The 21,774-nt window shown below is 44.8% G+C and overlaps 1 long non-coding RNA gene across 1 annotated transcript; it reads left to right on the top strand.

Moving 5' to 3' along the window:
- The first annotated feature begins 1,005 nt into the window (after nucleotides 1-1,005).
- Nucleotides 1,006-16,984, top strand: LOC144158511 (uncharacterized). The gene is made up of 4 exons (XR_013320103.1): nucleotides 1,006-1,098; nucleotides 1,618-1,647; nucleotides 3,248-3,337; nucleotides 16,787-16,984. It is a non-coding gene; the product is annotated as an uncharacterized LOC144158511 (long non-coding RNA).
- Nucleotides 16,985-21,774: the final 4,790 nt, after the last annotated feature.

The raw sequence follows: 21,774 nt of genomic DNA, 5'->3' as shown, positions 1-21,774 counted from the left end.
TGGGACATTGCCCTACGGCGACTGTGTGAAGAAGTGTTGCCGACCCGTCCGTGCGGTAGAGTTACGAGCGCACTAAGAATCCATTTTGTATTGCTGATAACTAGTCTATCAATCACAACTATTATGCTTTTTCCTTTATCTTACTTCACTTTATCAATTCCGGGTAGAACGGCAAGTTTCGGCCAATTTGTGCTTGCTTACGCGGTCCAATGTTCTAAATATTTTATGGTTCGATTGCCACAACCATTTTTTAAAATAATTCTATTTACAGAACAGAATAAAACGGTTTCTAGTTACTGGTTCTTTTAAGCGCGTGTTTCAAGTATGTGTTGATTATGTCTCGAATTTTATTTGGATAGCGCTCCAGTTCAAAAAAGAGACTTGAACTACCAATATTGTGAAAACTGTTTATTATTTATCCCGTGGTGCTTCACCAGAGTGTTCATCTCATTACTATGGTATGATTTATTCAAAAAACAACGAAGCATGAGTATGAATTTTATTATTTGGAGTGGTTTAATATATAACACAACTTTTTAAAATCAGAGTTATTAGTAGGGAAACAATTTACAATAATTTGGCAACGTAGAGGTAGCAAATGATTACACTAAATTTTGCAACCAAAAGCCCTAGCAACATAGTAGGAATTAGCGGAATTTTTCCGCACACATCTTTTTTGTCCTCGTGTATAGTGGCTTCAATGTCAAAATGTCACTTTGATTACGAAGAGGATTCGTGAGTAGTGGGCTATCAGCCTCAGCTAGAATGCTCATAAAAGCAAAGTTACACAGTAATTTATTTCAAAACTACTCTAGCCGCGATATTTGCCTGTTCCACTTCTAATAGAATTGTCCTTTCGGATGTTTCAACCAGAAAAACACCGCTGGGAGCTGATAAAAATAGAAATACTGTCAAGCGAATGTTTTTACGGGCTAATTGGGCTTTAGGAGTAAAGGGAAGCATCAAATCACGTGATAGTGATTTGGTGGTACGATTGGTAGAATTTGCTTTAAAAGGGCTCCTGGAAGTCTTTGAGCTACAGTAGTGAAGCTTCCACAATTCAGCGTAGCTAATTTTTGCGGGCAACACAACACTCTGGTAAGTGTTCTGAAAACTTTCTTGCTGAGGCTGTCAGGCGCGACGAAGAGTTTGTGTCAATTCTTAGAAGTGTCGCGAAAGCATTCGAAAACGTATTCCTTCTCACCTTGGAGTTTGTCATAGATGCTGACGAACATTTCTTGAGAAATCAGGCATTAAATAATGTTCTGAAAAGCTTTTCAGTATTTGCGGCACATTTACTACTTCAAAAGACAAATCTAAATATTTTTTGCACTAATTACACAAGTTTTCCAGTTTAAATTTCTTACTTGTAGGCCACGAGCTGCACCTTTGTTTTCCGCTACAGACGTAGAGAAGAGGAAAGCCAGAAGTCTAGGTTTTGTGCCTTATGCACAACTTAAAAGCCATTGTGATAAAAGCACGTTGATTTCAAAATTCTTGCGTAGTGCAAAAATATTTCATTCCAATTTATTCACATTTTCGCAAACGAGCTTTCCTATTTGCTCACCGAAATTTTGTCCTAACTGAAGTGCTGATGACGTTTTTTTTCGCTTGCAGATTTGTGAATTCAGCATGGGCTTCCTGTCGGTAAGAAAATTTTTGCAACCTCTGTCTGTCTATTGCGCATGTCAGGATGTATCTATAAATCTACGCAGGTGTCGTTGCGATTGAACGTCTGGAACTGTAGCGCCTGTCAATCTCTTCTTTCTTGTGGGTTATATATTTGCGCCACTCAGTACGTTCGTAAACCTAAACTAACCATCCAAGCAACACGCTCTTTTGACATACCTTAGAATGGCGTTGCTTGTTCTCCTCACAACAATCACAGAAACTTGCTTTCACATTCTTTGGAGCATGCGGAGCATTTACGTGATCCCAGCAGTATTCCCACTCCTCCAACAACATGCAGCCACTGCTGGACTTTTGTCCTCACGTCGCAATTTTGTTAAAGGAGTAGCTTCGGTTGGCAGAGGTAGCCTTGGTTCCAGCTCTATGCTAATATTGGCGCTGCGCCTGCTGTGAGACAATTTTAGCGGCATTTTCTTTATGAAAGACATAACCTGGTCGCTTGTGTATCAAAAACATATGATGGGAGGCTTTAAACGCCTAAAATATTACTATGGACTTGATTCGGAAAAGAGTATTGATTGAATTACCGCCAAAGGGTTTATCTTGGGGTTAGTATAGCGACGTCGCAGGCAGTCTAAACTGGTGAACCTGGACAGAGTTATTTGCCTCCCCTAATATTGCTAGACAACCACACTTATATTTGGAGTGTTAGGAACATAGTGCTTGAAAAGAGCATTGCAAAATAGTGAAGCGGGAGAAGGTAAATTTTTACCGGAAAAGAAGAAAACTTCTTATTCAGCATATCTTTTTTAAACATAACTGCTATAACGAAAGTATAAAATGTAGTATCACTAATGATTGGAAGAACAACGCTCTCGTACTTTTTCATTTTCTTTTTGATTTCCTGTTTTTTCCTGAGACATTCAAGTGAGCGTTTCATTGCCACTGTCACGCTGTCTTGCGCAGCTTTTAGTTTAGGCAAATTTCCAGTTTTTTCGGATGAAAATTAAGATTTTCCTACCTCGAAGAAAACTTGGCCCGGTGGCTTTTTCTTGTGAAGGAAAAAAGCATTAGAAGGAGTTGCAAGGCTCTTCGTGACTTTAACTCAAGCATCAGAGTTTCTGGAGGGCACAAAAATACAATAGCCTGTGTCGAGGTTACTGTGGACAATCTCTGGTGATATTCTTACGAAGCAATGGTATATTGGAATGAGCACTACAATGCGGATTGAATTCTGTTAAAACACAAAATAGGACAAAAAAATGGCGATTTTTGTTGAAATTATTTTGTTTTTGGCCTTAGTTTGGGGTGCAAGTGTGAATATGGAAACTGAACTCTTGAAGCGTGGCTTTATCCCTATACCACTACATTAAATAAGTACCTAAATTGTTGTACATATGTACATAGTTTCTCTGAGCATGCCCCATCTCCCGGTTAACGCAAGTGTAAGAAGAGATTTCCGCATGTGGAAATATCACTACGTCACATCGCGTTAGAGTTTTGGTGTACACATTGGGTCGAAATTTTTATTTCGTGCTTTCCACAGGAATACACACTTTACGTTAACATTTACGAATATTACTCATAAATTTGGCATGTGTAATTTAAATTTCCACAGGTTTTCAGATGCCACGTGGCGATGACTGTTTATTTCCTGGCCCTCCTGGCTGCTCGGGCACACGCTGGCTGTGAAGGTGCCGGAGCAGTGGTGAGAACTGAAACACACATGCTTGAAAGGGCAAGCACACATGTTATTTGTAATTTGTACAGGAACACGTAGTCGCACAACGAACACGCGATCGAATACAGGCAAAGCTATAAGTAGACTAATTAACAAAAAAAAACCGCGAAGTTTGTGTGAAAATAAGTGAGAAATTGGGAAACACATAGAAATCAACAACAAAGTAATTACCTGATAGCAGTTTTGCAAAAAAGCTTGTCTTATGCCCTCTGAACGAGGCAACTTCGATTGGCGAAACCAAAGAAGTACAATTTGTCATTTATTGCAATGGTCCAACTTGTCACTAATTTTATAGGCAGCCATGCATAATCGCATCCGCACGCACGCACATGCAGACACATTTATACAAATATATATCTATATATATATATATATATATATATATATATATATATATATATATATATATATATATATATATATATTGTTACGAGATGGATTTATTTACAGTGAGGTTGGACGGTGTACGACGAGCGTAGATGGTAGAGCGGTCCGTGAATGTTGGGGCCAAGCCGGAGTGCCACCTCGTTCTCTTCTTTCTCCAACTCCGGTGATGATGCTGGCATGGTTGCAACCCCTGGCGTGTAATATTGGCGTAACATTTCCCCTGTCCCAGACGAAGCCCTCTGGGCAAGTTAACTTACACTGCTTCATGGCAACGTTTTATGCGGGCAACATGCACCACTTGTGTCTTTTTGGATTGTCATCCACTTGAAGTAAAGCGTGAAATAACATACGCAACATCGCTGAGACGCTCGTACACAACAAACGGTCCGACGTAATGGGACAGAAGCTTCTCGGATAGCCCACGCTTTCGCAATGGCGTCCATAGCCACACAAAGTCACCCGGCGCGTACGTAACATCACGTCGGCGACTGTCAAATCGATTCTTGGAGCGCTCTTGGGACGCGTGAGTACGTAGGCGAGCAAGTCGACGGGCATCTTCATCTAGGCAGAGCATCCTCGCCAACGAGGGTTCGTCATGCAGAGAGAAAGGAAGCATGGTGTCCAGGCCGCTGCTCGGTTGACGGACGTAAAGGATGAAAAACGGGCTGTAACCGGTGGTTTCATGCTTCGCCGTGTTATATGCGTATGTTATAAATGGCAACAGCTCGTCCCAGTTTCTGTGGTCCGAAGCGACGTACATCGCTGGCATGGACGTCAATGTTCGGTTGGTTCGTTCCGTCAGACCGTTAGTCTGAGGGTGGTATGGCGAGGAGTGGCAAAATTGTACGGCACAAAGGCGAAGAAGCTCTTCAACCACCGTCGCAGTGAATTGGCGCCCACGGTCACTGATTATGACTTTTGGGGGTCCATGGCGTAGCAATACGTTCCGGAGCAAGAAGAGCGAGATTTCTGTCGCAGTTGCAGAGGGTAGGGATGCCGTCTCAGCGTAGCCTGATAAGTAATCCACGCATACAATAATCCAGCGGTTTCCGTGTGATGAGCGCGGGAAAGGTCCCAACAAGTCTATGCCAACTTTTTCAAAAGGACGGTATGCCGGGTCCACAGGCTGAAGTCGGCCTGCCGGGACAGTGGCAGTGGTGGGATGTTTGTAACGTGGACATTGGTTGCAAGAAGCCACATAGCGCTCAATATTTTTGCGCATGTTGGGCCAATAAAAGCATTGTTGGGTAAGGTGAAGAGTGCGGGCAAGCCGCATGTGGCCGGAAATTACGTCATCGTGCATAATGTTCAGAACAACGTTGCGAAGGAAATGTGGTACCACAAGAAGAATGCGCGAACCGACGGCGGAATAGTTCTTCTTGAAAAGCAAGCCGTTGTGGAGGCAGAAACAGCTAGTAGGATTCGACTCGGCTGATGCGAAATGTGGTCACAACTAGTTGTTCTCATTTGAACACAGCTATATCGGGAAACACCGTCGACACCGAGGCGAGGCACTCATCAAGGTTGTCAGCATCTGAGTCCGATGATTATAATGGCACCGGGAAAGGCAGTCGGCATAGGCATGCATGCGGCCACTCTTGTACGATACCGTGAAGTCATATTCTTGTAGTCGGAGAGCCCAGCGCGCCAGTCGCCCACACGGATCTCGAAGATTGATGAGCCAGCAAAGGGAATAGTGTCTGTGACGACTGTGAAAGTATGTCCATAGAGGTACGAGCTAAATCATTGTGTGGCGAAAACGACCGCGAGGCACTGTTGTTCTGTGACTGTGTAGTTCCGCTCTTGCTTACTGAGAGTGCGGTTCCCATAAGCAATAACATGCTCCCCGTCACTGTGTCGTTAAACAAGGACTGCCCCCAGTCTAATACCACTGGCATCGGTGTGCACTTCCGTGAGGGGCTGCGGGATCAAAGTGACGAAGCACCTGCTTCGACGTCAAGAGATGCTTCAGGTGGCGGAAAGCGATGTCACAGTCAGAGCTCCATGTGAATGGGACGTTCTTCTGGAGAAGGCATGTGAGAGGGTAGGCTATGTCGGCAAATCCGGGAATAAAACGGCGAAAGTAGGAGCATAGGCGTAAAAAGCTGCGGAGGTCCTTAACAGAGCACGGTTCTTTAAAGCGGCTGACGGCTACAATCTTTTGCGGATCTGGTCGGACGCCCTCTTTATAGACAACGAGACCGAGTACAATTGTGCGGCTTTCGCCGAATCGGCATTTTTTCGAGTTGAGGATGAGACCAGCCTTGTCCAAACATTCTAAAACAGTGGCCAAGCGAGCGTTGTGCTCTTGAAAAGTGCGACCGAAAATTACGATATCCTGAAGGTAGCACATGCACACCCCCCACACAAGTCCACGAAGGACAGTGTCCATAAAGAGCTCAAACGTGGCAGGGGCGTTGCAGAGTCCAAAAGGCATTAAAATTCGGAAAGTCTATCGGGAGTGACAAAGGCGGTCTTTTCTTTATCGTCGGGGTGCACAGGAATTTGCCAGTAGCCTGATCGTAAGACAATTGTGGAAAAATATGAAGCCGAATTGAGACAGACTAGTGCGTCGTCTATCCGGGGCAGTGGATATACGTCCTTCTTGGTAATTTCGTTAAGGCGCCGGTAGTCGACGCAGAAGCGCCATGAGCCATCTTTCTTTTTGACCAAAATCACCGGGGCCGCCCAAGGACTTGAGGATTCCCTAATCACGCCCTTCTGAAACATCTCGTGGACTTGTTCGTTAATGACTCGTCGCTTAGAAGGAGAGACGCGATAAGGTTTTTGCCGTATGGGCCGTGCTCTTCTAATGTTATTTAAATGGTGGGTCCGTGTGTTCGGTACAGAAGAGCGTTGATGTTGGCGGGCGAAATCAAACACACTTGAGTACCGCTTAAGCACGTGTACCAATGCGCGACATTTTTCTGGGCCAAGGGATCCATTTATCATGCCCTCCAACTTGGCAGTGTCAACCAGGCAATTGTGAGAAGGGGAATCCAAGGTTTCTGTCAAAACCGCCACTGAAGAAGACGCCAATTCGGAGAATTTGGCAAGTTTCAAGCCACGGGGAAGCACGGCGGGCTCAGAAGAGTAGTTAACTGTCCACAATGCGGTGTATTCTTGGACAACTGAAACAACTGACCGTGGCACCAGAATGTCTTTTTTGGCACAATTCAGAGGAACTGCTTCAAAGCCGTCCATGTCAACTCCGGGCCAAAGAACAGAAACAAATGCCACAGACCTCGCTGCTATGATTGTGTCAGCCAATACGCAGAAGGCACGGTTATCGGAAAAAGAGCCTTCCACAAGGGCAGGTAGCACAGTCCCATCCACGTAAATTTCTCCATTGCGACAGTCAACGGTGGCCCCGCACTGCTTTAAGAAATCCAGACCCAAAATAACTTCGTGCGTAGATAGCGAAAGCACTGCAAATTCCGCTCTCAACGTGTGGCCACCAAACGAAACATTCACTGAGAAAACCCCAAGAGGGCACAGGCACTCACCACCAACACCCCGAAAAGCCACCATTCGGTCCCATGTAAACATACCTTTACGGCCAAGGCGGGCTTTGAAAGCTAAACTAATGAAAGACACTGTTGCTCCTGTATCAATCAAAGCCATTGTTCTGGTGTCATCTACCAATACTTCAACTGTGTTCTTTAGCATAGATACAGGCGAAGGTATTTCCAATTGAGACTGTCCGGTAAGGGGCATACTACGGGATGATTGTGCTGCGGCCTCACCTCCATTGGCCGCGCCGGCTAGTTTTCCGGCGGTGGCGACCGACGCCGGAAAGGTGTGGGTGACCACCGCTGTTGTGTGCTGGGAGGTGTTATACTCCGGTCAGATTGAAGGCGAATCACGACGCAGGCGAATCATAGGGCGCAGATACTGTGGCAGGGAAGTGCCGCAGCGGCCATTCCGAGTGTTGGGGCGGTTCCACATGGGCGGTTGCTCGTACCGTGGTGCTCGACGGCGACGGCGGCAGAAGCGCAAAATGTGTCCCTCCATACTACAATTGTAGCAGGTAGGGCCACGCTCACGGCGGTCAGGGAAGTATTCCTCGTACACGTCGTCAGAACGAGGTTCATACGCTGGATGCCGAGAACGCTGGTCATACGTTGTACGTTGGGAACCCTGAGACAACCGTTCAACGTCGCGACTGTTGCGTGCTGACTGGTGGACATCAAAGCGCTGCGGGCTGTGAGTGCGAGTCATAAAGCTCGCATCGTGGAATGCAACACTCGACGGAGAAAGTGTGTTGGCCTGGACGTCCTGTAGCACGTAGCTGTCCCGGATGCGTACGCTGTCGGTATAGTGCCGAGACTCTTGTTGTCGTAGCAGTTCCTCGCGGACAATGCGTCGTATCATTTCAGCAAAGTCGGCGGGCGGTTGCAGGTCAACGCTTGCCACAGTCGTAACATTAGCCAAACGGCCGAACTTAGGTGTAAAGCGACGCTTCTTCAACGCCTCGAAGGTGCGAATATGCTGGACAACGTCTGACGCTGATTCCAACTTTTCACGTCCTATCAAAAAGTTGTAGACGTCTTCAGCGATCCCTTTTAATAAGTGACCCACTTTATCATCTTCAGACTTTTGCGGGTCGACGAGTCTGCAGAGCTTTAAGACCTCTTCGATGTAGGTGGTGCACGTCTCGCCTGGGACTTGGGTGCGATGGAGCAACGTCTGTTCAGCCAGCTTCTTCTTTCCGACGCAGTCGCCAAAGCGGGATGAAATTTCTTTGACGAAACGGTCCCAGGTTGTGAACTTGCTTTCATTGTTATCAAAACACGTCAGGGCAGTCTCATCTAGCGAGAACACGACGTTCGCGAGTTGTGCAGCGGCATCCCAGCGGTTGTATCTGCTCACCCGTCGATAATGCCTCAGCCATTCCTCAACGTCTTCATCGGCGTTCCCAGTAAACATTCGGGGCTCTCGCGGGGGATGCCAGCCAGGCGTGGGGGCCGGCACAGTGTTCCCACCTTGAGGCATCGTAGGAGACAGTGGTGGCAGAACCGCGACACATCGGCTACGGCGGAAATCCTGGAGGTCCGGCGTGGCGTACCCCGCACCTCACCAAACTGTTACGAGATGGATTTATTTACAGTGAGGTTGGACGGTGTAGGACAAGCGTAGATGGTAGGGCGGTCCGTGAACGATGGGGCCAAGCCGGAGTGCAAGCTCGTTCTCTTCTTTCTCCAACTCCGGTATTGATGCTGGCATTGTTGCAACCCCTGCCGTGTAATATTGGCGTAATAATATATATATATATATATATATATATATATATATATATATATATATATATATATATATATATATATATATATATATATATATATATATACATATATATATATATATATATGTATATATATATATATTTATATATATATATACATAGAACAAAAAGACACAGATGCCCGACTAAACCAGTAAAAGAATCAAAGTCTATTCACGTTTCAAGAAGAGGGCTTCCTTTTAAAAGGGAAAGGAAATCCTCTTCCTAAACCATGAGTACAATTTTATTTTTTTATGTTTAACTCGTGTGTCTGTGTCTACTTACCTTATTTTCTCGCAGTCTTTGTTAGTATTTTTGTTTCAAACAATATATATATGTACAGTTGAACCTCGTTATAAGATACAATAATGTAAGAGACAAATGGGTATAACAGACACTATTCACCCACAAGGTTGGCTGCCCTATCTTTCCCATTAAATTGACCTATTTTATAACAGTCATCGGACGTAGAAGACAGTTGGTTATAAGGGACCAGTCATCTTTGAACTTTAATCAATAATCTCGCTGTTAACACATTTTAACTTCAGATACAGTGCCACCAGTCACTAGCTGCAGTTGCTTGTATTGTGGAAACACAGGTGGACGACAGACGCCTGCAGTCGCTATTTATGATAACTTCACCAAACACACATTGGTTCATTCAGCTATAAATTGACGACGAGAAGCCATGCCAATAGAAATGCAACTTACAGAAGTGGTTGAAACTTCCCGACATCCATTGGAGCGCGACCCCACATGCGGGCTCTCCCACTCACTCAGCTCCCAATCAAGAAGCATCGCCAATGTTGAGTCTTGCAAATGTAATGGATATCTTGAGCACACCGCAGAAGAAGCTGTGCGCTTTGGCTTTTCATGAGCCTTCTGAACTCAACATCTACAATTCATGTTTCACACAGTGAAAGGAACAAAAAGGTTGTAGTATCGGTAGTAAAAGACAGTGTAAATACAGTCATGAAGCAAAGATGCAGAACTATTTCATCAATTCTGAGAGCCAAACATAAATTATGCTGAATATTTTGCAACATGCTGTAGCATTCTGTCGAGCTTATTTATTCATACGGTGCCCACATTGAACTAGGGTCCGATTAGCAAGCGAAAACTAGGTTCCCTGCTTATTAGAGATATCTCGGATAAGACAGAACTGCTCCCGGTACGTGTCTCTTATAACGGGTTCAACTGTATATGTATTAATGTGTGCTTTGGAAACCTTTGAATGCTTGATTTCTGCATGTATGGCTCTAAAAAGGTTCAATAGCGTTAACGTAAATTCAAAATGAAGAAATATAATGGTATTGAAAATACAATGAAAACCAACAAATAGGCTTGAGCTTCTTACTCTACCTAAAAATATAACTTAACATTGGTAAGAAGCTGTTTATAATGCTGTTCATCGGGGGACTTTAAAACAGGAAAATCAAGGGAGATTTCTTGTCACAAGAGAGTGAACGGCATCGGGGCACTAGATTGGGAAGAGCTTTTTTTGTTTGCGTCAGATGGCGGTCAAGGCTGAAGTAGTTTTGAAAGTCAAGATCTAGGAAATTTACGCTGCGAACCTGCACTTGATTGATTGGCATACAAGACTGCAGGGGTGCAGATTAAGTTATCCCCGCACGGGGCACCTTAAGTATTCATGGTGACGGTGAGCAGCGACACCGCGGACTCCGAGCTCCCATCATAAGCCGTGTCCAACCGTGGCGACGTGTTTAAAGGTGAAGGGTAGAAGCCGTAAACGGTGGCCGTCGGAGCCTTGGTCAAGCTTCGGCCGATGGGCTCCCTGCCTGTCTACCAGGCAGGGAGCTCCGGGACCTCTTTGACTACCAGGGTAAGGTCAAAGGAGAAAGTACCCCTGTCTCCCTGCTTTTATACTATGCTTTATGGTATTGTCTAAAACCCCCTCCAACCGTGATCGGCACCCTAAAAGGGGCCGCACTGAAGTATCGTTTCCCCCATTGCCATCTTTGACATTTCCTGAACCAGATCATTACTCTAGATTCCTTGTCATGGAGTCCCTGAATCCAACCCACCCTCTTGCATCTCAGTCAGTCTTCTTGATCGCCAAGTATCTTGAAGACATAATAGGAAAATCGTATAAATGCAAAAAACAAAGATCTGGTGAACTCCTTATCTAAATAAATGACAAGCAGCAGTCCACAAAGCTTCTAGCTCAGACAAAACTGGCTGATCTAGACATCAGGGTCACACCCCATCGGAGCCTAAACAGCTCGCAGGGTGTGATATCCGAGACAGACCTCCTGAACGAAACCGATGCGGATCTCCTTGCCGGCTTGAAGGATCAGGGCGTCACTGCCGTGATACGCATCACTATCCGCAGAGACGACAAGGAGATTCCCACCAAACACATCATCTTGACTTTCGACCGCGCAGTTCTTCCACAATACATAAATGCAGGTTTTATCCGTTGCTCCATCCGTCCCTACATCCCGAACCCGCGGCGCTGTTTTAAGTGCCAGCGGTTCGGGCATGGTACAAACTCTTGTCGTGGCCGAACGACGTGTGCGAAATGTGCGGCGCACGATCATCCAAGTTACAATTGTCCATCCGATACCCTGTCTTGTGTGAACTGCGGCGGGCCGCATGCAGCGTACTCCCGCAAGTGCGAAAAGTTTCAACTGGAGAAAAAGATAATCAACATCAAGGTAACCGAGAACCTTACCTTCCCAGAGGCGCGAAAGAGGTTCGCCTCTTTCCCCCTGGGGAGGTACGCCGACGCAGCTCGCCGGGGGGCGGAGCGGCGTCTCGTTTCCACAGGGACCCAGTTCAGCGAGTCTGACCTGGTCCCTCCTCAGCCCCCCCCCCCCCCCCCTGGGTTGCCTCTGGCAGCCCAAGCCACCACCACGCCGCTTGCTGAGGCAGCAGCGGTTGTGGTGGCAACCTCTTGCATAGGGACCGGTGCCGCTCCCGCCTCTGTCTCCCCGTCCTCCAGTACGTTGGAGGGTACCGAGGTGATGGACACCACGGGCCCCGCACCGGTTCCCACCGCCACCGCACCGCCCGTGCCACCTCTGGCGCCCCCGACGGTGGCGGCTCAAACGAAGGGCTCCCAAAGGGGGGCCAAGTCCGGGGGGCCCGGTCCGTCGGGCACCCCTCGGACATCCGACGACGAGATGGATGTTGGGCCGTTCCTGCCTGCAACGCAGCGCAAGGAGCGGCCACCGACTTCCAAGCCTACAGAAAGGCCCAAAAAGCCCAATCCAAGAGTAACAGCCCCGAAAGACGACACATGAACACACACGAACACACACATTCCAGTCATTCTTAAATTTAAATAATGGGAACAGAAAATATCATCCAATGGAACTGCAGAGGCCTCCTTAAAAATCTTGACGATGTGTATGAGATTCTGCATGCCAGTCAGCCAAGTATTATGTGTCTCCAGGAAACCCACCTCAACTCTAAACAAACAAATTTCTTAAATAGGTACATGGTATTCAGAAAGGACAGGGTTGGCTGCACCCACTCTTCAGGAGGTGTGGCCATTATCGCCCGGAAATCATTAGCATGCCACCCTGTCACTTTAAACACTGTCCTCGAGGCTGTAGCGATCCGTACCATATTATTTAATAGATTGATAACGGTATGCTCCATTTACATTCCTCCTGATTTTGCACTTCTGAGCTCTGATTTCGAGGCACTGGTTTACCAGCTGCCCGAACCATACATACTAACAGGCGACCTTAACGCGCACAACTCTCTTTGGGGCTCCTCCAGAACGGATGCCCGAGGTCGCCTGTTGGAGAAGTTTCTTACATCCTCCGGAGCATGCCTTTTCAACAAAAAACAGCCTACATATCATAACTTAGGACACAATACATACTCTCATCTTGACTTGGCTATTGGTTCCGCAGTTCTCTTTCCATGTCTTGAGTGGGGTGTGGGCACGGACCCATATGGTAGTGACCATTTCCCCACTTCATTAACGTATATAGGTATAGGCCCGAGCAGTCCATCTTCCCATAACAGGTTTAATGAATCCAAAGCAAACTGGAGTACATTCACAGAAACGTCTAAACTACACCACACAACCATAAAACACCTACACGTGGAGGAAGCCGCCCAACTCGTCACGGCGCACATCCTCGACGCCACCGAAAAGTCCATTCCCCAGGCCTCCAGTGGGTCCCGCAGTCCAAGGAGGCCCTGGTGGAACGAGGACTGCAGGCGGGCGCGAGAGGCCCAGAACAAGGCGTGGGGTGTCCTTCGCCGGTACCCCACGTCAGATAACCTCATTTCTTTTAAACGGGCAAAGGCTTTTGGAAAGCGAGTGCGTCGTGAGGCGAAAAGGGAGAGTTGGCGCACCTTCCTCACTTCCATCAACTCATACACTGACACACATAAAGTCTGGACACGAATACGAAAACTAAAAGGACAACAGACACACAGCCTGCCCCTGGTTAGTACAACAGGGGACACACTGGAAGACCAGGCTAACACACTTGCACAACACTTCGAACACGTGTCCAGTTCAGCACACTACACAAACACTTTCATGAAACACAAAACATCTGTCGAAAAGAAGTGCCTGCGTGATAACAAGTCGCACACTTCCTACAATTCTTGTTTTTCAATTCATGAGCTGAAGGTTGCTCTGAGCACATGTAAGACGTCAGCTCCAGGTGCAGACAGAATCACATACACCATGATACAACACCTACACCCAGACACTCTTGAAACACTCCTACATCTATACAACAACATATGGCTTTCGGGGCACATTCCTCGCTCTTGGAGGGAGGCCATAGTAGTGGCTTTCCTGAAGGAAGGAAAGGACCCTTCCTCTCCCGCTAGCTACCGGCCCATCGCCCTCACAAGCTGCCTGTGCAAGCTCCTCGAGAAGATGATAAACAGGAGACTCGTGTACTTCTTAGAGTACAACGGTCTTCTCGAGAGCTGCCAGGCGGGCTTTAGGGCGGGGCGATCTACGAACGATCAACTCGTTGCATTAGAGGCGTATATCAAAGATGCTTTCCTCCACAAGCAGTACTGCATGACGGTCTTCTTTGATCTTGAAAAGGCGTACGACACTGCTTGGCGGTACGGCATCCTCAGCGATTTGAAGTCCTTTGGCATGTCGGGTAACATGATGAATACGCTTGTTAGTTACCTGTCTGAAAGAACGTTTCGCGTGCGAGTTGGAGCTGCACTCTCTAGGGTTCATGTGCAGGAAAACGGCGTGCCGCAGGGTGGTGTTTCGAGTTGCACTTTGTTTATTGTAAAAAAGAATTCTCTTCAAAAGGCACTGCCACCATCGATCTCCTGTTCAATCTATGTAGACGATATTCAACTGTCCTTCAAATCGTGTAACTTGTCTATCTGCGAGCGCCAAGTGCAGCTTGGTGTGAACAAGCTAGCCGTCTGGGCAGATCGCAACGGTTTTAAATTTAATCCGGGGAAGTGCACTTGTGTTCTGTTTTCTAAGAGGCGTGGCATGCGGCCGGATCCAGACATTCGACTCCACGGTGCCTCTATTCCTGTCCAAAAGGAAGTAAGTTTTTAGGTATAATCTTTGACGAAAAGCTCACGTTTATCCCACAAATAAAACAACTAAAACATAAATGCTTAAAAACAATGAATATCCTGAAGGTTCTCTCGCACATCTCTTTTGGTGCTGACAAACAACTTCTGTTGCGTGTTTTTACCAGCTTGATAGGTTCACGATTGGACTATGGCAGCGTTGTCTATGGGTCAGCCACTAAAACATCCCTCAGAATGCTGGACCCTGTGCTTCATCTAGGGCTCCGCTTGTCGTGTGGCGCCTTTCGGACTAGTCCAGTCGAAAGCCTGTATGTAGAGTGCAACAAATGGAACCTACAACGTCAGCGAGAATACACAGACCTCCTTTATGCTTTTAAAATTTCATCCATGCCTCACCATCCTTTTAAATCAGTTTTTTATGATACCTCCATGACTGAACTCCTTTTAAATCGACCATCGTTCTCTGCGCCCTTCTCTTACAGAGTTAGAGAGGAAGCGTCAGAGCTTGCTGTCTCTTTTTTAAATACCATCCAAAGTTCTGTAACAGATTTCATAGCACCATGGCATCTCCGCCCTGTCTCATGCGACACATCATTCACACATGTAGATAAAAACCGAGCTCCCACATGTGCAATTATGCAGCACTTCTTGTGTTTGCAGCAGAAGTACCAATGTTCTGAATTTTATACGGACGCCACTAAAACTGCCACCTCGGTGGCCTGCGCGGCGCATGGGACCGGCCTTAGTGTCACTAGAACTCTTAACAGTAATACAAGTATCTTTACGGCAGAGGCTTATAGTGTACTTCTGGTTGTTAATCATATCCTTCAAAGCCACATCCCACAATCCATTATATATACAGATTCTCTCAGTGTTGTGCGGGCGTTGTCTTCAACAAAGTATTCCGAAAATCACGTTATAAATTTAATAGTCAAGGGTATTATGTCTGTGTATGTCCACAAATTTGAACTAGTCCTTTGCTGGGTCCCTGGCCACTGTGGTATAGCCGGGAACGAAGCAGCTGATCGAATGGCTGCTGCTGCTACACTCTCGAATGCAGTAGACATAACCACATTACCCTACACTGACGTGAAACCACACATCAGACAACAACTTCGCAAAACATCGCAAACACACTTGAGTGAACAGACAGACAAGTTACACGTAATAAAACCACACTTGGGACCATACACCACCGACACACGCAATAGATACACTGAAGTCGCCTTGGCCAGATTACGGATAGGGCATACTCATGCAACACACTCGCCCCTTCTTACTGGGTCTCCAAGACCTCTGTGCAGTAGGTGCGGAGAGGCCCTATCCGTGATGCACATCCTCATACAATGTAAGGCACTCGACACTACACGACGCAAACACTTCCCTCAACTACACACACGACATATTCCACCACACCCGTCACTCTTCTTAGGAGACGAAGCCCTGTTTTCAATCAAACGCGTTTTCGAGTTTCTCACCGACGTAAAATTTTTACATCTCATTTCTTATCATGCATGTTGACAACCTGGCCCTTTACACCAGTCATCTTCATTACGTTGTGTTTTACTTTGTTTATTTTTACTAAAGTGTTCTTTTACTTCCATGTCACTTTCATGTAATCACTTTTGTTTGGCGCTCTTTGCCCTTAGTCGGCCTTGCGCCATTAAACTCTAAACATCATCATCATCAGATTAAGTTATCCCGCTTTCTTTCCTGAAGGGACGCCAAGTTTTTCATTTATACATTGTATATTTTTATTTTACACTGAATCTAAAGGGTATCGAAGATGAACGGGTGTATTTCTAGTTGTTATTTCAAATATTCACAGATACATAAATTTATTTCAAATATTCACAGTTCACAGATTCATAAATTTATTTCAAATATTCACAGATTCATAAATTTTCAAAACAATTAAGACAAAAACATCAGGCCCCTTTTTTATGGAACGCAAAGCTGTATGTTCGCACACTTTTGTATATTTTTCGGACATCTTGCCCCAAATATTTACCGCACCAAAAAACTGCAAATGTACCTGCATATAATAAATATCAATGGAAACTCCTCCGGACTGGCATTGTGATACCAAATTTTCAAAACCATGCAGAAGCTTTTTCGTCTGCTGATAGAGTCTGGGATGCAGACTTGCATTTAAAGCCTAATTGGGTCGTATATGTTTCGTTCACTATCCCGGCGATTGCTTTTAAATAACCTCGCCATATTTCTTTCAGTGCCACGTTTTCAACTCAGTCTGCTGCGATGGAACTTTCTGCCTGCCACTGATGATGGGAGCAGGCTTCTGCACTCCACAGCCCGGAAAATAATCCGCCATGCGGGTAAATATCCCGCAGGGTGTGAAAGCTCCCTAGCGACGTATATAAAAGAGCTGCACCTTCAGTAGATTCGAATAAATCAAATCCTAAACTTGACTGTGTTTTATCGCAAACATCAATTCCACACGGTAATCGTATGCAAACCTCGAGAGAGTAAAATCACTGGACATCAAAAATGCATCGAAAAATGATTTCAAACGGGGATATCACCTTGGTTCAACATGCCCGCCTAAGTAGATTCCGTTCTGTGGCGTCCCTGAGAGTGCATTCAAGAGATCGCTTTGTGCCCCTCTGTTGCGTGTTGTGGCATTTTCCTTGACCGCCTACTTCAGGCTGCTGCGAAAACGGGTGCCTAAAAGAGCACCGAAGGGTCATTTAAGTTAAACATTCAACTTGCCTGCAAGATCACATCACGATCAATTCGCTATGAAGCTGCTATCAACCCGCAGCCCAGATGTCAAATGAACTAGCGAAGCGTTGTGCTGCATAGCATATGCATTTTCTTGAGCCGCTTCTTACCTTGCTTTAAATTGGTACCTAATTCTTGGAAATTGTTCGCTTTATTGCTTCAGCGGGGTCGCGTAGATGTTAACATTAGTAATTTTGCAAGTTGCCCGCAATCAACGAGCGATGTGGCCCGCAGTTTCACCCCTACATGCTGGGTAAAAATATGAATCAGTGAAGAGCCACCCAATATTTTATTTGTTTGGAGAGAGAACGCGAGGAAACCTTTCCAAGAATAAAAAAGGTTGCGAGAGCTTTTGAATAATATTACAAAATGGAGCCACTTGAGGGATTTCTGACATTTTCGCCGTCTCAACCGTTGGCTGTTGTATATTGTGGTACCGTATCATTCTACCTCTGCAGAATCTCGATGACACTGCACACTTCGTTTGATTGCTTCTGGTTTCAAAATTGCCAAAGTTGGTCTTAAATGTGATTCGGCCCACTCAACAAACAGCCAATGGGATGTTTTAACGTCAGCACTAAAAATATTTTCTTCCTTAAAAATATGAAAGGCCACAAGCAAATGTGGTGGAAATTTTAAAAAATATATACAGCATAAAAGTCAACGTGTCCACATTAGGCCAGCCCTGTTGTTCTTGATACTGCAGTAATTGTTGAAACTCAACTGTATAATTAAATATTTCACTGATTTTCTATGTATATATTTGTGTTTCGCTTCTGAAAACAACAAAGCAAACGCAAGTTTCTTTCGCCTTGGTTGAAAGTTCCCAAGGCACTTTGAAATAAACCTTATTCTTCACCTACTGTATACTTTATACCTCACATGTAGCGTCAGCGCGTAATCCTAAACTGTAATTGTTTAGGTGTTGTATGTTAGATTGTGTCCATGGCCTGTGAATATCATAATACGTCATACCAGATAGTATTTCAGTAGGTTGGGTTCGGTGAATGGCACTGTCCTAATTGAATCCCACATTATTTCTTTGATTTTAATAATCATTTTAATATTTCAAGCTCAGAGTCTTTTTCTGTAGCACCTCAGATCTATGAAGCGGCGAGATGAGAGCTCCGTGATGCGCTCTTCCTCCACATATTGAGTGGTATATGTAGTAATACTGCAACGTTTCCAGGCACACATTTCAAACCAGGAAAGCTTCCCGTTAGTATCTTCGTCAATCGCGGAATGTTGGCCCCTTATTTGTATTAATAAATGATTAGGAAAATCCTACTGTTCGTGAGTGTCTTTGGGCAAGGATAAAAAATACCGCCTTCCATTTTATCTGCTACGGGTCTTTTATAATGTTACTCAGGCTTTCTTTTGCCTCTCAAACAAGTACTGCCTATAGAAATATAGGTAGTGTTGCTTCGGGATAACTGTTGTATAAAATTATCTACCAAAGCGGGAATTTAGATGCTCTTCCACAGAATAAAGAAGGTGCAGGCTTTCAGGTGTGGTCATTTGAGATCCCGTCGAAAGTTTGCTCCCAGTTGGCATTGCAACATTCCTACCAGTTGATGGTATTGGGACGGCGAGACGTTCGCCATGTGCTTGCAAGGGATTTTCCAAAGGCATTGCTACCTCTCGCACCCCCAGGTTTTGCGAATGTGGTGGCGCAGTCTAAATCTAGGGCCACACTTTCGTACCACATTTTTGGGCCTTTAACTGGCTTAGTTCATTTATTACTAATGCAGGGTGACTCATGTCAAGTTGTTTCTGCTGCCTTCAAGAACTACGAAAAATCTTATGAATTACCAAAATTGAGCTAAGTGGACATACAGAAGAAGTAAGTCAGAAAATGCGCATTGTCTGCCTTCCTTTCTCTGTTTGTCCATTTATTCAATTTTCCTTATTCATAATGCACAAACTTGCCCAACAGCACAATTTACTGAAAAAATTCATAATGCACAAACTTGCCCAACTGCACAATTTACTGAAAACGTTGTAGTGATTTGTCTTGCGTGCCCTTATTTTTTAAACTAAATAACTGAAGCTGAATATTTCTTCCACCTGTGGACAAAATCATGTGTCTTGTCAGAGCCAGTATTTCAAGGTGCTGTGACAGCGCATTTTTAGCCCCTTTACTACTTGACCCAACTTTCGCAGTGACAGGTACGTTACGTGAAGGTTGTATGGCGTGCACAACTAAATAAACTGGGTGACTCCTTTTTCATCTGTTCTGCAGAACTTGTATGTTACAAATAGTTTAATACAGCCATGAAGTGCGTGAAAATCGGGACTGTGACGCCTGAGAGAAAATGAAAACGAATTGAAAACCATTTGGGCACTCTTGCAGTTCCTTCACAGTGATATACAAACAATATCAGAACAATGGAGATGTGGGACAAAAGTCATGGCCTCTCCATCAACCATGACGACAACTGAAAGCGAAGTTTTCTGTTTATGAATTCTTTGGTTGGTTTATACCACACAGCCAGTATGTGGTATACTTAAGTTACACACCACTTTTCAATTAAACACACAGCAACTGCATGGTGTGCACTCATCGAGGGACTGGGGTCATATTCCGGCCACGCAAAACCTTCTTCCTTTTCCATAAAGTATTATTCAACATTCTCGTCATACAAAGTTCGCTTTCCTGCAGGGCGTAATAACGTACAACGGTATGAGCGAAGACACTGAACGATGGCTTTAATATAGTACCGAACACATGAAGGTGGTAAACTTACTCACCCCTTGGTGGTTCTTTTGTCCCATCAGGGCGATGTTCTTACAACATTTATTAATTATTACAACTTCGTCAAATATGTAGTTGGTTGGGTGTCCACAAGAAGCTCGTGGGGGCCTTTATGTCGCCGCTAATTACAGATGAACTAGCCCTGGAGACTTCTACGGTAGCCATATTTTGGATTACATGAGCAAACAATTCCACGCACACAGGAAAAAAATTTAGGCGAATTCACTTCAGAGCCCCAGAAGCAACGTCTGTTTTTTATTGAGAGGGATGTTTCGCGTGCTTTTTGTTTATTTTCTTGCTTGAAGGCTAATGGGCCCGATTAGAAGTCGCACCTTTCAGGGCAAGTCGTGTAAGAATGCCCTAGGCTAGTTACTGTAGCTAATCATGGTCTAAATCTTCGACTGTAACTAAGCAATTACAGAAAATTTTTAGGTGGTTTTTTATATTATTTATTTATTTTTAGATTTACTGGCAGCCTTTGAAAAGAGGCCTTTGGCAGGAGCGGGCAGAACAAATAAAAGAATGCAAAAAAATACGCATGATACATGCACAGATAGGATCTACATCCACAAAGCAACCGCAACAATGAGCAGGAACAAAATAAAAATATGGGATTGCGCAATCAACACAGTGAACAGCATGTACTATCAGCATCTGCAAACTAAAACAGTCTGGAGTTCGACAACAACGAAAAAAAGCAACCCCTGTGGTACCAAGCCAGACCTATACTGATAGAACAGTTAATAATATATACAAGACATGACTGGAAAGAGCAGGAATATTCCGAATTGTACAATGAGGACACTGTAAATAGTAACACCACCGAGGTGCACCGCTAAAACGAAGCAGAGCTACAATGTGATACACACAACAACAAAAAAAAACATCAGAGCGACATTATTCTTTCACAATCACATGTCAGTTGCAGATGTCGCGATATTAGGAAAGCGGAGTGACGATGAAGATACAAAAAAATTACAGATAATCTGACAATGCTTTGGTAAAATAATTTAGTGTACTGCAATCAATTACATTGGATGGAAGTCGATTCCATTCGCGCGTTTTTCTCGGGAAAAAAGAGTTTTTAAACATGTCTGTTTTACAGCGAAATCCTTTATCTTTTTCGTGTGGTGTGATCGCGTCGAGAGCTTACAAACCAGGTGGATAAAATTACTCTTGTCTATTGCCAGCTTATCATGGTATAGGGAGTACAAAAACTTGAGCCGTTCACGCTGACGTCTCTTTTGCAATGTATCCTGTTCTGATTCTGACAAGAGTGAAGTTACAGATACTCGCCAGCGATAGCAATTATGAACAAACTTGATGGCTTTCATTTGAACAAGTTCTAGTTTATCAATGTTATTTTTTGTGTACTGATCCCAGATAACTGATGCATATTCGAGGGAGGGCCTAATGAAAGTTTTGTATGCTAGTAACTTTATTTTTTTGGTTGATTTTCGCAATGACCTTTGATGGTATCCAAATTTACGCATGGCTTTATTTTTAATGTACGAAATGTGTTCATTCCATCTAAGGCCTGAGGTAATAATTACGCATAAATACTTGTACCTTTCTACAACGGAAAGAGTGTGATTATCTATGGAATATGGAAAGCTTAGGGGATGCTGTTTGCGAGTAACTGACATGGCTACTGTTTTAGTCTTGTTAACACTCATTTGCAACGTTGAACACCAAGTTTGTATTTTCGCTGAAGAAGAATTC

The sequence above is a fragment of the Haemaphysalis longicornis genome, unplaced genomic scaffold (assembly GCF_048455015.1).
Source record: "Haemaphysalis longicornis isolate Haplotype H1 unplaced genomic scaffold, Haemaphysalis longicornis Haplotype H1 scaffold_10, whole genome shotgun sequence".
Lineage (NCBI taxonomy): Eukaryota > Metazoa > Arthropoda > Arachnida > Ixodida > Ixodidae > Haemaphysalis > Haemaphysalis longicornis.
The sequence above is the reverse complement of the archived record's forward strand: the minus strand, read 5'-3'. Positions and strand labels throughout refer to the sequence as shown.